Genomic DNA, 15,113 nt, shown 5'->3' on the forward strand with positions numbered 1-15,113 from the left:
TATTAGTGTGTGGCAATTAATGCCCCTGCAGAAAGGAGATTGTGCCTCATAAAGACATGTGTGCAACAGTGTGTGGAGTTCAGGATATAACTTTGTTTCAGTGTTCTAAAGCATCATGATGTGTAAACAGTTGTTTACATATCTGAAATTTTCACCTCAGTTTCTCTCACAGTTTCTGTAGAATTCATCTACCCCTGTGTGCAGTAATGCTCAGCTGCTTGACAGAGGGATAGGTGTGCTGGGAAGCTTTGATGATACTGAAGTTTGTCAGTGGCAGTGGATCAGAAGAGATGCCTGGCCCCTGTTGCCTGATGTGCCCAGAGACCTTTGGGCACAGAAGGTGCAGGAAATGGGGTGGCTCAGGGAGTCAGCTCACTGATTTTTAAGCTGTCTTTGGCATGTGTTAAAGCAGCCTGGGGGCTGTTTTAAACAACTCCAGTTGGGAATAAGCCAAATGCAGTAGTATTCTGGCCAAGTCCTGGCACTCTCCTTTCTCCAGGGCCAGTCAGGATTGATGGTATATTTGCAGGGTTCACTGACTGCATGCCAGCAATGGATGTTATAATGCCAAGAGAAATATCAGCTGGTGAGATCTGAAGAGTTTCCAGGCTTTAAACATTGTTATACGAAGTTTATCTGAAAAACAAGTCCTGAAAGTGTGAGGTTCTGGATATCATTTTAAACATGAAAAAAGATAGCAGAAGCAAAAGAGAGCAAAGAGAACACACTAAGAAAGTTCAGTAATAATAGGAATTGACACTTGGAAAAACACAATAATTTAGATTAGAAAAGACCTCTAAAGACCATTGAATCTAACTGCTAACCCAACACTTCCAAGCTCAACATTAAACCACAGGTGCCACACCTACATATCTTTTAAATACCTCCAGCGAGGGTGATTCAACCACTTCCCTGGGCAGTTTCTTCCAATGTCTGACAATCCTTTTGCTGAAGAAAGTTTTCCCAATATCCAATCTAAACTTTCCCTGACATAAATTGAGGCCACTTTGTCTTGTTCTTCACTTGTTATTTGTAAGAGACCGATGCCCACCCAGCTGCAACTTCCTTTCAGGTAGCTGTTGTGCAATAAAGTGTGCCCTGAGCCTCCTTTTCTCCAGGCTAAACACTCCCAGCTCCCTCAGCTGCTCCTTATCAGACCTGTGCTCCAGACCCTTCATCACCACAGGCTTGTGAAGGGTTATGAAGCCACTTTGGAATAGTACTGGCTTGGAAAGGAGACAGTAAGGCCATCCAACAACCAGCCACGGCACAGAAGAAAATACTGAGGAGCTAAGCTTGCCCAGGTTCTGCAGGTCCCCATAATCTATTTACTGCTCTCTGTTGTTATGCTTAAAACTAGATTCTCTCACTGCTCTAAATCAACTTCCACCAGATCATTTCAAGACAGAAAAGCTAATGTCTTGGAGATCTCAGGATTTAACAATATTTTGGCAGAAGACGGAAATGGATTTCCAGTCACAGGGGTCAAGTTCCATCCTAAATCTGCCTTGGATTTTGCAGTATGTTCACTCCTAGAGATCTCAGTTCCTTCCTAGTCTCTGTTCCCTTCCTTAGTCTTTTTATTGGAGAGCTATTATGTGGCCCTGTCCCCGAACCAATAAATAGCTGACTAGTAGCCACTCCAGTGATGTTGATGACCAGTTTATCTGTATCTTCCTGAAATACTTATAAAGAGGAAGAAGGGGGAAGGATATTTTGTACATGTTGCAATCATACCCCATATATACCTTCATCTTGTTAGGCAAATAAACTGGTTTTATCCCTTCTCATAAAATATGTTCTCTATCTGATTACTCTTCTTTGCACCTATGTCTTTAGGGAAATAGAAGATTTCAACAACTAAACCTACCATAGTCTGTTTTTGCAGCTACTTCTCTACCCATAGGTTACTAGTATCTGAGCACTTGTAGCCTTACAGTAGTTGACTGATATGCAGTATTCCTGGTTTTAACTTGGCAAAGTTCATAGTTTGAACTTTTTTTTCTGTAGTTTAGTACATCTCTCATCACCACCACCATGGTTATTATTACTGTTATTATTTCAAAAGGCTGCTCCTCTAAACAACTCTTGATTAATCATGACTGAGACGTGGCCCTTACAGGAGCTGCTGTTCCAGCTCTTCCTGGCGCTCCAGTTCTTCCTGGCAATGCCAGTAGTGAACAGAGGGTTGTTGTTTCAAAAATCTGCAGCATGAAAAAGTAAGGGCTTAGAATCACATTGGCATGTTACATCATCTAAATGGCTTCTTCAAGGAACAGATTTTTAAGGACTGTGCTAATTAATATTGCCAATTGGCATTAGAGGTAAATAATTTGATTCAGTTCTGAATGAGAGATGCCCTTTAAGAGCACCTTCTGATGAAAACTATCATTATAATTGGTATTGTTTCATATATTTTTTGGCCATTAACACACTTCTTTTCCTAACGCCAGGCAACATCTCAAATAAATGTCCATTCCTTTACCACATTCTCTTTTAATTATCACTTTCTTTCTGCCTGTGCTCAGTGGGAGTTAAACTGGGACCTGGTTGAGCCCTGGAGGATTTAGTATCTTTGTGATAATTCACTGAATAGTTTCTGGGAGCCTGGTGCAAATTGAAACCTGTGCACCTGGGGAAAGCCATCTCTGAGAAGCCATCATGCTCCTTGGGTAATGCAGGAAGCCAAACCTCAGCTTTATGTCAGAGGATTATTCTCACATTTTTGAGGTTTCATTTTCAAGTTCTGTGCTCCATTTTTTCATTTTCTTTATGTATTGTTTGTCACCAAGTGGGACCGACTTCTAAGTTGGAAGCCATATCTTGAGTTGGTCTGCATATCTGACTGATGCTGTGTTTTATTAGACCTGTCCCTAATAATTCTGTGCAAACATGAGCCCTAAAGGAATCATCATAACCTAAAAAATGTCCTCCTGTGTGTCCCTCCTGTCCATTTTCCCTTGTAAATATATCACTAATGGTGTCTCATTAGTATCTCCCACAAAGATGTTCAGCCATGTTTTAAAACTCAAAAACATAGAGAATATACTTCATTGCCTGTTCTTATAATGACTCAATCTCCCAAACTTCCACTTTGAGACAATGCAGTTCCATGCACTGGTATTTTCAATTCCCCAGTATTTTAAATTTTTGTGCAGGAATACATATGGTCTTCTCTTCATACTTTATTCATAGATGGTGATCCTAATAGAGCAAGTCAGGAGCTCCCAGGAATTTAATGGGTACTGCTGTCCCTAAAAGCTCATGCACTTTCTCTGTTGGCTTGACCCGTATCTGACAGGCAATTGTGAGACTTTGTGGCATAGCAGTAAAGGATCTTTTCAGCATATCAGTGCTATGTGATAAAATGATGCTCAGGAATACTTTAATAAATACCAGTCTTATGGTTTTCATAATTTTCATCCCTTAATCAGAATTGTTCTTACATGTAGTTGTCTGGGTCAGACAGCTTTCTCTGGTTCCTCAAAAAGATGAACCACAGGCAGCAAAATAGCTAGTGCTCTGTCTTCCTAGAAATGCTGGTTGAAGACCTTTGGAGGTCATTGGTTGAACTTCCACCCACACTGGGATCATCACCAGCACCAGATCAAGTCAGCCATGACTTTAGGCAAATGTAGAAAAACTCCAAGGATTGGGATTCCATACCCACCCTGGCTAACTCCTGTTTTTCCCCCACCCCTTTAGAAAGTTGCAGACTGCTATGGAATGTCTCTTTTGTCAGACTAAACAAGCTCAGTTCTCTCAAACTCTCCTCATAAGTCACTTGCCCTGGCCAGTTATAATCTTGGCAGCTGTCTGCAGCGTCCCCTCCAATATTTTCTCTTGAATTAGGGAGGTCCAAAATTGGACCACTATTTCAAGTGTGGCCTCACTAGGAATAAGTAAAGGAAGATACTTTTTTCTTTTATCTTGCTGTCCTAATGGAACAGATTTGTTGTATTCCTGATGCAAATACACTGACTCATGCTCAGTCTGAGCCCCTTAGGGCTTTTTCAGCATCCTCCATTCACATCAGTTAAATTGTGCCTATTGTGGTCATGCAACAGCTCAATTATTTGACTTATTATTTGATTTTTTGGCCTTGTGGAATCAAATGTGATAACTTAGTTTTTGTTAAGGATGTTGCTTCCCTTAGCCTGCTCATGATTTTTTTTTCTGATAATCTCAGTTCTGTTCTAGACAGTCCTTTATTTGCTCTTGCCTAGCATTAAACGAAGTCATCAATCTTCAGATTCAAGGATCTTCATGACTTACCACCTACTAAGAGACAGTCTCCAGCTGTTACAAGCTAGAGAAGTCCACCCGTAGCACTTGTGTAATACCTTGTACAATACCTTCAAAAAGGCACCTTGGTGCTTTCCACCTGGTTCTTTGCTGGAGCAGAAGAATTTTATTGCAAACCTCTGTGAAACTGTATAATGAATATTGTATGTGTATGTACAAGCACCTATAAAGGTATAAATATATTCAATATAGTAGCAACCTCAGATCAATTGCACAGTTAGCTCATAAAATATCTGTGATGCCTCTTGAGGGTGTTGTATTGGAAACCTTGTGAGCTTATGGTCTCACCCCTCTGTAGCTCCTTTCTGTCCATATCTCACTCTGGTTTCTCGTTTCACCCTGAGATGATAAGCACTGTAGTCAGAAAATGATTTTTTTTTTTTTCTGTGTATATTTAGACACTGTCTAATACAATTTAACCTGCTGCTTGAGCAGGTGTCCAGTCATTATCATAATAATAATGATAAGGATAATAATAAACCCAAACAAGGCTAATTTTAGCAGACACCTGATCTTGGCTTTCTGAAAATTAGTCATTCAATATTCTTAATATCTAGCTTACAGTTTGTCTGGTTTTGCTTTGTCACTCGTAAAACAGGGATAAAGTGGCAAAGAACTTACGTGCTTCCCTGTAGCATAAACATATTAAATGGTGCTTTTATATAGCATAGTGACAAGTTCTTACAACTAAAAATGCAAATGACATAGCCCTTTTCACATCAAGAGATGTAGGCTAGTCCTTTCTTCTGTAGCATTAAGAGAGAAAACTGAACTGCTTCCAACTCTTACTGAAGCTGGGTTATACATGTAAAAACTTGCACCCTGCTCAAGGAAATTAGAAGAAGAAAAACCAGCACAAAACGTTCCAGACAGAAAAATGCAGATTTTTATTTAGATTCTGCAAAGAAGACAAGTGGACAACACTGCTCTAGTCTTTCCCACTCCCTTTAACTGAATGGGGCCTACAAGACAACTGGAGAGGAATGGTTTGCAAGAGCATTTAGTGACAGGACAAGGGGCAATGGCTTTAAAGTGACAAAGGGAAGGTTTAGATTGGATATTAGAAATAAATCCTTTACTATATGGGGGGTGAGACACCGTGACAGGTTGCCAAGAGAAGTTGTGGCTGCCCCATCCCTGGAAGCGTTCAAGGTCAGGTTGGATGGGGCTCTGAGCAAGCTGGTGTAGTGCAAGGCACGGCAGCAGGGCTGGACCTAAATGACCTAAATGATCTTTAAGTTCCCTTCCGACCCCAACCATTCTACGATTCTATGACTTCTTTTTCCTCCAGGAAAGCCAGATGGTCCATCACAAGCAAGCATGAAGCCTAAAGCGGATAAAAACATGCTAGAAATGTGTCATGTGGGATGACAAGAAAGCTAGAAGGTGAATGTGGGTAACTGGTATTTAACTGGTATTTAGCAGAAATTGTTATAGAATACAGGTTTAACTCTTTAAGTTATTTTTATTGCAATGTTTCTTTTTTTTTTTTTAAGACCTATCTTGAGCCTCCGAACACCCCTTTAAAGTAAATAAGAACTAGAGATCATATATCATTGAATTATAGGATATTCTGAGTTGGAAGGGACCCATCAAGATCATCAAGTCCAGCTCCTGACCCTGCACAGGACCATTCCCAAGAGTCACACCATGTGCCTGAGAGCATTGTCCAAACACTTCTTGAAGTCTGATAGGTTTGGTGCTCTGACCACTTCCCTGGGGAGCCTGTTCCAGTGCCCAGCCACCCTCTGAGTGTAGAACCATTTTCTAATATCTAACCTAAACCTCTCCTGACACAACTTCAGGCCATTCCCTTGGGTCCTGTCACTGGTCACCACAGAGAAGAGATCAGTGCCTGCCCCTCTGCTTCCATGGCAGTTGCAGACCACAATGAGGTCTCCCCTCAGTCTCCTCTTCTCCAGGCTGAACAGACCAAGTTCTCTCAGGTGCTCCTCATAGAGCTTTCTCTCTAGACCCTTCACCATCCTCGTGCCCTCCTTTGGATGCTCTCTAATGGCCTAATGTCTTTCTTATCTTGTGGTGCCCAAAATTTCACACAGCCCTTGAGGTGAGGCTGCCCCAGTGCAGAGCAGAGTGGCACAATCCCCTCCCTTGCCCAGCTGGTGATGCTGTGCCTGATGCACTCCAGGACACAGGTGGCCCTCCTGGCTGCCAGGGCACTGCTGACTCACTTTCAGCTTTTCATGCGAATAGTATTTTTAAAACTGCCTTGAGGAAAATTTGGTATTTCAGTATTTTTTCACATCTTGAAAACAAAAAAATATTGTCAAGGAACTAAAATTTTTAAAAAATCACAATTTGTAAATGTGTGATTTCCTTTCACATTTCCTTGCCTGCTTTCAGAAGAAAGTGGTTGGACTCCATGAACTTAGAGGTCTTTTCTAACCTTAATGATTCTATGATTCTATAAAATCATGCATTTTTTCAGTTCAGGAGTCCAAGACATTATTTTTTGAGTCACAGTCTTTAAGTAAGAATGATGTCATGTCTCCTACCAATTTTTTAATTACAAAAAGTTGTGGGTTTTTTAAGAATAAAATAAAAATTCCAGCTCTAAACTGTCCCCTAGCTCTGATCGATGAAATGAATCTACTTGGTAGATGAGTTAACTGAGACTGTAATGATATCCCAATTTCACTTTCATTGACGTAAAGTGAAAGTGACTCTGTTAGAATCAATTAAGTTACATCAGCATAAACCGCCTTTAAAAGATGTTGGATTTGGGCTCAGAAAGATCTTACTTGCCACTAAATTAGAAGTTGATGGTAAATCAGGATTGCAATTGAGGAACCCAGTCTCGCAGGTTATTACTTTAACAGATGTTCCACAACAGAACTCTTTAGATCTATTTCTTATTCTATAATTATGAAGTATATATATATAAACACCTGTCTCCTGTGTAAAGAAGATAACTCCTTCTCAGTCACACTGTTTAAAGTCCCCTTCTACTGCCTTAAAACTGTTGCATAAAACTGTTTCACAGATTTTTGTCCTTAAACCACAATCAAGGGACAGAAATGTTCTTTAGTCTTATGCAGCAAGTAACATTTGAGAAAGCAGAAACACAATGACAATGTTACATGCCCAGGAAGTAAGAGGTGATGTAACAAAGTTTTGGAAAGCTAAAAATGAGCAGCGTGAAGCATAAAAAGCAGTTTTAACTGTCAATTTAACATCAGTGACTTTATTGTATTATTTGCTATCATGACAGATTAGTTCAGCAGTGATACTTTAAGGTTTGAAAGGAGAATGTTCTTATTTGGAAAGAACAGTTGTTAAATGCTGCCCACTGTTACCCACATTAGGAGTTGAGGGCTGGAGGGTTGGTGGCTCCTGGGATGGGAGAAGACAGAGGCATCCACTAAGAGCAGAGCAGTATCTCATGAGCCAGGGGTCATCCCAACAACCTCAGCTAGTCCTAGATGCAGCCCAGTGATGTCCCAGCAAGACTCCTAGGCCCTGAAAATAAGTTGTTGATAGCCAAATTGCCTATCAGGAACAGATCTTGGACTGTACTTGACTATCTTGGGCTACTCTGTGCAGGGCCAGGAGTCAGACTCGGTGATCCTGGTAGGTCCCTTCCAGCTCAGGATATTCTATGACCCTGTCAGCAATGTCTAGTTGTTGCCTGGGATGAGAAACATGCTGAGAACAGAAGAGATCATTGCATGTCAGAGTTCAAGCCTGGGTTTGGTGGAACAGCTGTATGCATGCAACCATGGTGTTTGCTGCCAGTCAGGTATGGGATTAGGATGGAGATTGCCTTTGGGACCTTCCCCACCTGCAGGGATGGTGTTGATGACTTTTCCTGGTTTTAAAATCAAGAGTCAAAAATGGTTAGAAGGGAAAAAGGGATTTTATCTTGGTATTTTAAGGATCCTTAGGTGCACTACATCCAGGTCGAATGCACCTCAATGCGCACCGCAATGCACACCCCCAAAGATCTGGTATATCATTATAGGTCTTACTAATAGCATATCTATCAAAAATTCCCCAATGAGAGGCTCGAATGAGCCCCTCCTCCCCAAGGAAACTTCCCCTGGATGGTTCTATCTTAGTTTACAAATTGTTCTGGAGAGGACCTTGGGGTCTGGGGCACACTGATCCCTGACTAAGAAGCTCCTAAGATGTTTAGTCTCCTAGCTGAACAAACAAGTCCAAGAATGTAGGCAAAAAGCACTAAGAATACAGAAGTTGTAAAAAGGTATAACAGGGGTATAAAAGAAAAGGCCAAAAACCATCATGCCATCAGTGTCAGCTCTTTCACAGGCTCAGCTCTCGGCCACTCGAATTCATTGTCTCTGGTATCAGTTCTGTCAAGTTGGTTCTCACCGCGGGCAGATGATCTTGAGGTTGCATCAGTGCAGCAAATACAGTCCAGGCTTTGGCTATACCTGTGAACTCATCCTGTGTGCTGCTCTATCCCAAAAGTTAGGGCATTTCTAAAAAGGGGAAGATCTTCTTTCTGATATCTTCAACAAAACTTGCATTGTCATGAATGACTACTGTGAAACGTGTAGCTTAAGGGCCCTGCTGTATCTGATAAGCAATGACTTTGCTCTTTTAAAAAATGCCATTGCCAATTGCAACTGCAAAGCAATGTTAACATGTTTAATATGCTGCTTTATTTCAATATTATTTACCAAATTAATATGATTATGATTTTTTTTCTTAAATAACTACTGCTATAATCTGGCCAGCCCAGAACTTCTCCAGAAATAAACTTTCAAAGCTCATTTTTATGATTGGCAGAAAAGCTTGAAGTGCACTAGAAATAATTTAGCAGCATCTGTGTTACACATTTTTCAGACAGATGAGGAATTACATGAAATATCCAAAACTGTAGAACAGAATTATTTTTTGTTAAAAACTAAATAGCATGCTCTTCTCTGCAGTGTACTCCTGTGCATACCTGTGGTTAAGCAGGTTGTTTGGCTTCTATTGATGTGTTCCTTCTTCCCCACATCGTAGAAAACTATATTAACTTCTTTAGGACCGCATCAGAAGCAGTAGGAACTCATCCCTAAATGCAATGTTTTCCCCTCTGAAGTCAGGGTTGGAAGTCTAACTGAAGCAGCTACACCACACTTCAAGGGAGCCCCTAAACTGCCTCCCAGTAATCACAGGCAGATATTCTGCCATGCAGGCCTCTTCATCCTTCTTAAAAAGGTAATAGTCATCCACAAAAAAATCATATGGAGTTTTGGGGAGCCTTAAAATACTACATTCCACACTGAACCTGTATTATTTCTTCTCATATGACTTCAAGGTTTATATGCATTTAAAACAACCTTTGTCCTTTGCAAAGAACCTATTTTTGCCAGTAATTCACTCTGCTACTCTGACCTTATTTGCTGATGGCATAATTTGTCTTGCAACCCTACATAAATACACTACATCAATAACATTTTCTCAAGGCTATTTTCCATGAACCACACAAGAGAAAATTGGTTATTTTTCTTTTCAGCAAAGAAACGGACAACATATAACTTTGCTTGTAAGGCTCTAATGTAAAGCAGGCATGCAGACAAGGTTTGTTTTGTTTTTATTGCTATATTTAAGATGAAGACAAGGTGGTAAACTAGAGCTAAATTTCAGGGTTTTCTAAAATCTACATTTGAACATGACCTTTTCTTTTTTTGTTCAGTTTGCACAGAGGAATAATTTCCAATGTAGCGTGGGAAGGAACAATTAAAGTTAAATGTTAATTTTCAAAAATGAGACCCAGCTTGCCTTCTAGTTTCTGAATTGCCCCTGGAATACAATTCAGGCTCACCCTCCTGGGGAAAGACATTGGAACAAACCACTGGTGTAGCAAACAAGAAGGAGAATAATAACATGTGAAATCAGACCAGTCTTTCTGAATAATCAAGGCTTAAGGTATCAGTGTTCTACCTCAAAGCTGGTTTTGCTGTAATTTCCTTTGGTGTAGACTATGGATTCCTATAAAGGGGCCTGAATTTGCACCTCAGGTGCAAAGAGCAGAAGGTGTTGGAGTCGGTGCTTCTGTATAGTAAGAGGAACCAGATGAAAATGTTCCATGTCAAGTCACCAGCTTCAGTGTCTTCCTTCTTCAGCGCTGAGGTCTGCACCACAAACTACCAGTTGGCTAAACTGCATAGCACTGGGCACTTTAATATTCTTCTTTTAAAAGTTCTTGGCCTAGGCAGAGTTTCCTCCCAGTGTGAGCACAGGACATCAGGACCAGAAGTGCTCAAATTTTGCACCCTTCAAGCTGAGAGCATCTATCATGCAGATCAACAGTGTTCTCAGTTTGATGTGTGCTTCCATGTGTGCAGCATCTGTAAGATCAAGTCATGCCTCTGATCTACTGCCTGTGGCTGAGAGACCTCAACCTCCAGGTACTCATAACATCTTAAGTGTACATAAGCTGTAAACTGGAGTCTTTAATAAAAGTTCAAATGATTTTTTTGTTCACGATGAGAGGCAATATTCCAAATCACATCTGGAAGTGCCAGCTATTTCTCCATATCAATAAACACCATTCGTAGATTTTGGTGGGCTTTAGGGAACACTCCAATTTTATTACAAGTTCAAACCATAGGAGCACCATGCATCGATTCCTAGCCAAAGTGCAATAGTCAGAGTTGAAGAAAAGCGTGTGGCGTCTTGTGGAACAAATATCCTGCTCTGGCTTTACAGTTTCTCATAACAAAAAATTCACCATGAAATTTTGAAAGTGATTCCACAGATGAATCACCTCCATTTAATTCTCTTTTTCCTTCCTGCTGAATTTAAACCATAGAATCATAGAATGGTTTGGGTTGGAAGGGTCCTTAAAAATCACCTTGTTCCAACCCTCTGCCATGGGCAGAGATGTCACCTATTAGACCAGGTTGCTCAAAGCCCCATCCAGCCTAGCACTGAACACTTCCAGGGGCGGAGCACCCACAGCTTCTCTGGGCAACATGTGCCAGTGCCTCACCACCCTCACAGTAAAGAATTTCTTCCTAATATCAAATTCAAACTTTCCCTCTGTCAGTTTAAAGACACTGCTGTTGAGGAACACACTCAGCGCAGGTATCTCGGTGGGCAGCTGCCGTCGGAGCTGCAGGTTCGAGCTCCAGGAGGCGGGAGCCTGAGACAAGAGCCGTGAACAGCCGCCCCTTCGCATAACAAAGGGCACCTGTGGTCCATCCAGGTGACCAGGACTCCAGACTTTCCCGAGCTTGGCGTGTGAGGGGGTAAAAGCTCGGGGGCTCCTTTGTTCGGGGTCCCTCCTTGGAGGCACCAGATCGAGCTGTTTCTGTGTTACTGCACCGTGAACAAGTGGCTTTATGGAATGAGACATCAGAGACTCTGCCATGGGAAATCCGGGGTGAAGCAGGTCAGGAAACCAGTGTGAGAGTGAGTGTGGGGTGTGGGGGGAGTCAAGTGAGGACCCACTGGGTCACTAGAGCCTCCACTGTGAAGGGGCTTCGGCCCTGGCACTGGGAGGGCGAAGGCCACAGTCTGTAAATGGTCAGACTGGGAAGTTTCCTTAACAATTAGCACTTGTTCCATCCCTACATGCCAGTCATCTAGGCTTTCCAATATTGGTATTGTTTTGCTGTAATATTCTACACTGAAAAGACTTTCATGGTCCACAAGGATACTTAGAGACCATCAAGTGACCCCGTAGTTTTCTCCTTGGAACGCTGGAGTACCTTCTGTCTGCCAGGACGCCACACTGCTATCCAGGGGTTAGTTACTCCCTTGCTCTCCTCTGAATTCTCTGCAGGTTTTTAGCATCTCTCAATGCACTAATAGCAGAAATGGACGACTTATTCCATGAATTGTTTCATTATTGTCAAATGCAGATGTATTATAATCTCACAACTCTTACTCACCATCCCATGTTTCTATCCATTATTTCTTTTTACTGCAGTGTCACCTGGGATCTCATTATTAGTTGATTATCCACCACGGCCCTTATGTACTTTTCAGCCTCACTATTTCCCAGGTTAGCAAACCTATATCATTATTGTAGTTTGCATTCTCTTTTCCTATATACATGGTCCTTAGCCATATTGAAGTAGATACTTTTTCACTGAAACCAAACTCGCTAAAATTTTTCATTAACCACTCCCACCCCTCTTCTGGCACCAAGAGATTTTTTTCAGCACTAATGTAATTATCCCAGTCATCCTTAAAATGTGTAAATAATATAGGAAAGGAGAGCCCTCTGACAAACTGAGGGGAAACACAGGTACTCAGAAACGGTTCCATATTAATAATGATGTTTTCATAACTATACGTAAAGCAGTTTTTTTAAATAATTGCATATTTTTAACTTTTTTTGTAGCTTTTGACATTTGAATTCATGAAACAGGATCTGTCATGACACCAGTTCAAATGTTTTGCAGAAATGTAATACATTACTTCAATAATATTTCTCTATAACTTAAACTCATCAAAATCAACATCTAAGTATAATGACAAAATCCTTTTACTACAACACATGCTAACTAGTTGCTTGTTTGGATTTGTAGGTTTTTAATAAATTATTTGTTAGTTCAGTTCTGCATGTGCTATTTAGTTTCTTTGTATAGGTTATTGCCATAGGGTATTTTTTTTCTGGTTTGGATTTACATCTTTTCCTTTATAAGGAAAGGGCTCTAATTAAAAAATTTCTCCCATTCCAAGTGATAGTTCACTTCTTTTTTTTACCTAATTTCCAAATAAATTTGTCAATTAGATAAAATCACTGCTGTTTTTAAATAATTCTTACAGTAACTCTAAATGTACTCAACCCAAGTATTCTATCAATCCTATGAAGAAAAAGTGTTTTCTTTTGCTTGTTCATTGTTTCCTCTTGGAAAAAATAACTCAAAACCTAGTTGCATAAATTAACTCCAAAAATTACTCCTAAAATGAAAATGAAACATTGATAGAATGGAAAATGAAAAGAAAATAAATTCTAAATTATGTAAGATTTTGATATGAGATGTTTGTATCTAGCAATTTTTTTTTCCTTTGAAAACATATTTTCTGCTTGAAAATAGTGATTATTTTCAGAATCCTAAATACCCAAATATTTCATCCATATTCATACCGATTAACTGAATCCAACAATTGTTAATGGTAAAGGAGTATCAAATAAAGAAAAGAATACTTATTAGAGAATTGATCACATTTTTAACAAATCTGAAATTTCTATACAATTTCACCAAGAAAAAAATATTTTTTAGAACATCCAGTCACGCTAACATCTTGACCCTTTATGTCATTATGAATTCCCTGTCCAAACACTGAGATGCCCTATTCTTTCCAACAAGTTCTGTTCGGAAACCAGGAATTTTATTTGTTCCCTTGGGAAGCAGGGACTCTTGATTAAACACCGCTGTTCCCCACACAAGAAATGAGTTTAGAATTTTGGCACATTTTTCTAAACTAATGTTTCTCTTCAAAAGCATTACAGTGAGGGTGGAATTAATTAAAAATAACTGCATGTAACCCCTCTAAGTATGCCTTCATCTGAGGTTACTTCTCTGGCTCCCATTTCTAGTCGCTGGAGGTCCTTTCAGGGCACAGCTCATCTGGCTGAGTTCAGATGGCTGTTTTAGGAGAGATAAATTGCACTTGAGCATGGTCTGCTTTTCTCACTGGTGGGAAAGGCTGTCTGGGGTCACTGGTTCAAATGGAGCTTTATCCACTGTGCATATCTCACATTAGGGAACGTGTTGTAGCCGATGCCTGTGGCTACATGTAGTGCTATTTTTCTGGATCTCCTGAGCCTGGAAAGGTCTCTCGGGCCTGTGGGAGAAGAAAAGGCAGGTTTACCTATGTAAATCCACTATGAGTTTAATTAACATGGGAAACCAGTTTCTTGTTAATTTTCTCTAAGTGTGCCTATATCATAAATATATTTGTTTGGTGGGGGAGACCATGAGGATACTCATTGTACGTAAAATCCCTTTGTGTTGCTCAGCTGTTGAAAGGAGATATAATGCAAATAGACATCGGCCTTAAGAAAGAAACACAGGTGATTTAGACCAAACCATCTCCCTGTGGCAAATATATCCTAAAGAATATTAAAGGACAGTAATTGTGTTGAAAGACTTTGGAAGGTTTCTCACAGCAGAAAAGCATTACAGGTGGATCGAGCGCCTGGAAGTGAAAGTAGACAAATTCAAAGTAGAAAGAAATAAAGTATATTTAACATTGGAAATGAATTTATAATTCTAGTAATTCTATGCCCAAATTGGATTTAAAGGTTATGCTCCAGTATAATGAGAAGTGACTCAACGAAGATATTACTAGATTGATTTCTCTGGCATGTTTATGCAAATTATAGTGGGTGACCATACAATGATGCCTTTCTTATGCAAAGTCCTATTCTTACAAAAGTCATTGACAGAAGGCCATGGTGTTCATTAGGAGCAGAATTACAGTGTTAGTCTCTATTATGCTATACCTAAATGCTGTGTAATATCTGGTTTCTCAGCCTCTGTGATTTTTTACCAAATGCATAGAGTTTATAGATGGATTATTTTGTATTTTTCAGCTAATGTTGTGTGCTGATACTTGGAGAAGGTGCTGGAATGTGAACATGTAGAAATTGCTAATATCACAGAAACTCAGCTGAAGGGAAAAATAGGAGTTACTGAGCACTATACACTGCTTATCACAATCAGTATACTTACAGCATTACATAAAATGGAATTCACTGCATTTAATCTAAACAAATTAAAATTCATCCTTTGATCTTTTGTCCATCTACTGAATGCCGCAGTTGCTGAAGTGCACACTTCTGGGATAACCTGAGACCTATGTTCATAATTTAA

The 15,113-nt window shown here is 40.1% G+C and overlaps 1 protein-coding gene across 1 annotated transcript in view; it reads left to right on the plus strand.

Moving 5' to 3' along the window:
* TENM4 (teneurin transmembrane protein 4) overlaps nt 1–15,113 on the plus strand; it is a 928,417-nt gene that overhangs the window by 149,641 nt on the left and 763,663 nt on the right. The window lies entirely within an intron of this gene.

Source organism: Corvus kubaryi, unplaced genomic scaffold (assembly GCF_017639235.1).
Source record: "Corvus kubaryi isolate FWS band 111438036 unplaced genomic scaffold, C.kubaryi_AGA036_p1.0 37260, whole genome shotgun sequence".
Taxonomy (NCBI): Eukaryota; Metazoa; Chordata; class Aves; order Passeriformes; family Corvidae; genus Corvus; species Corvus kubaryi.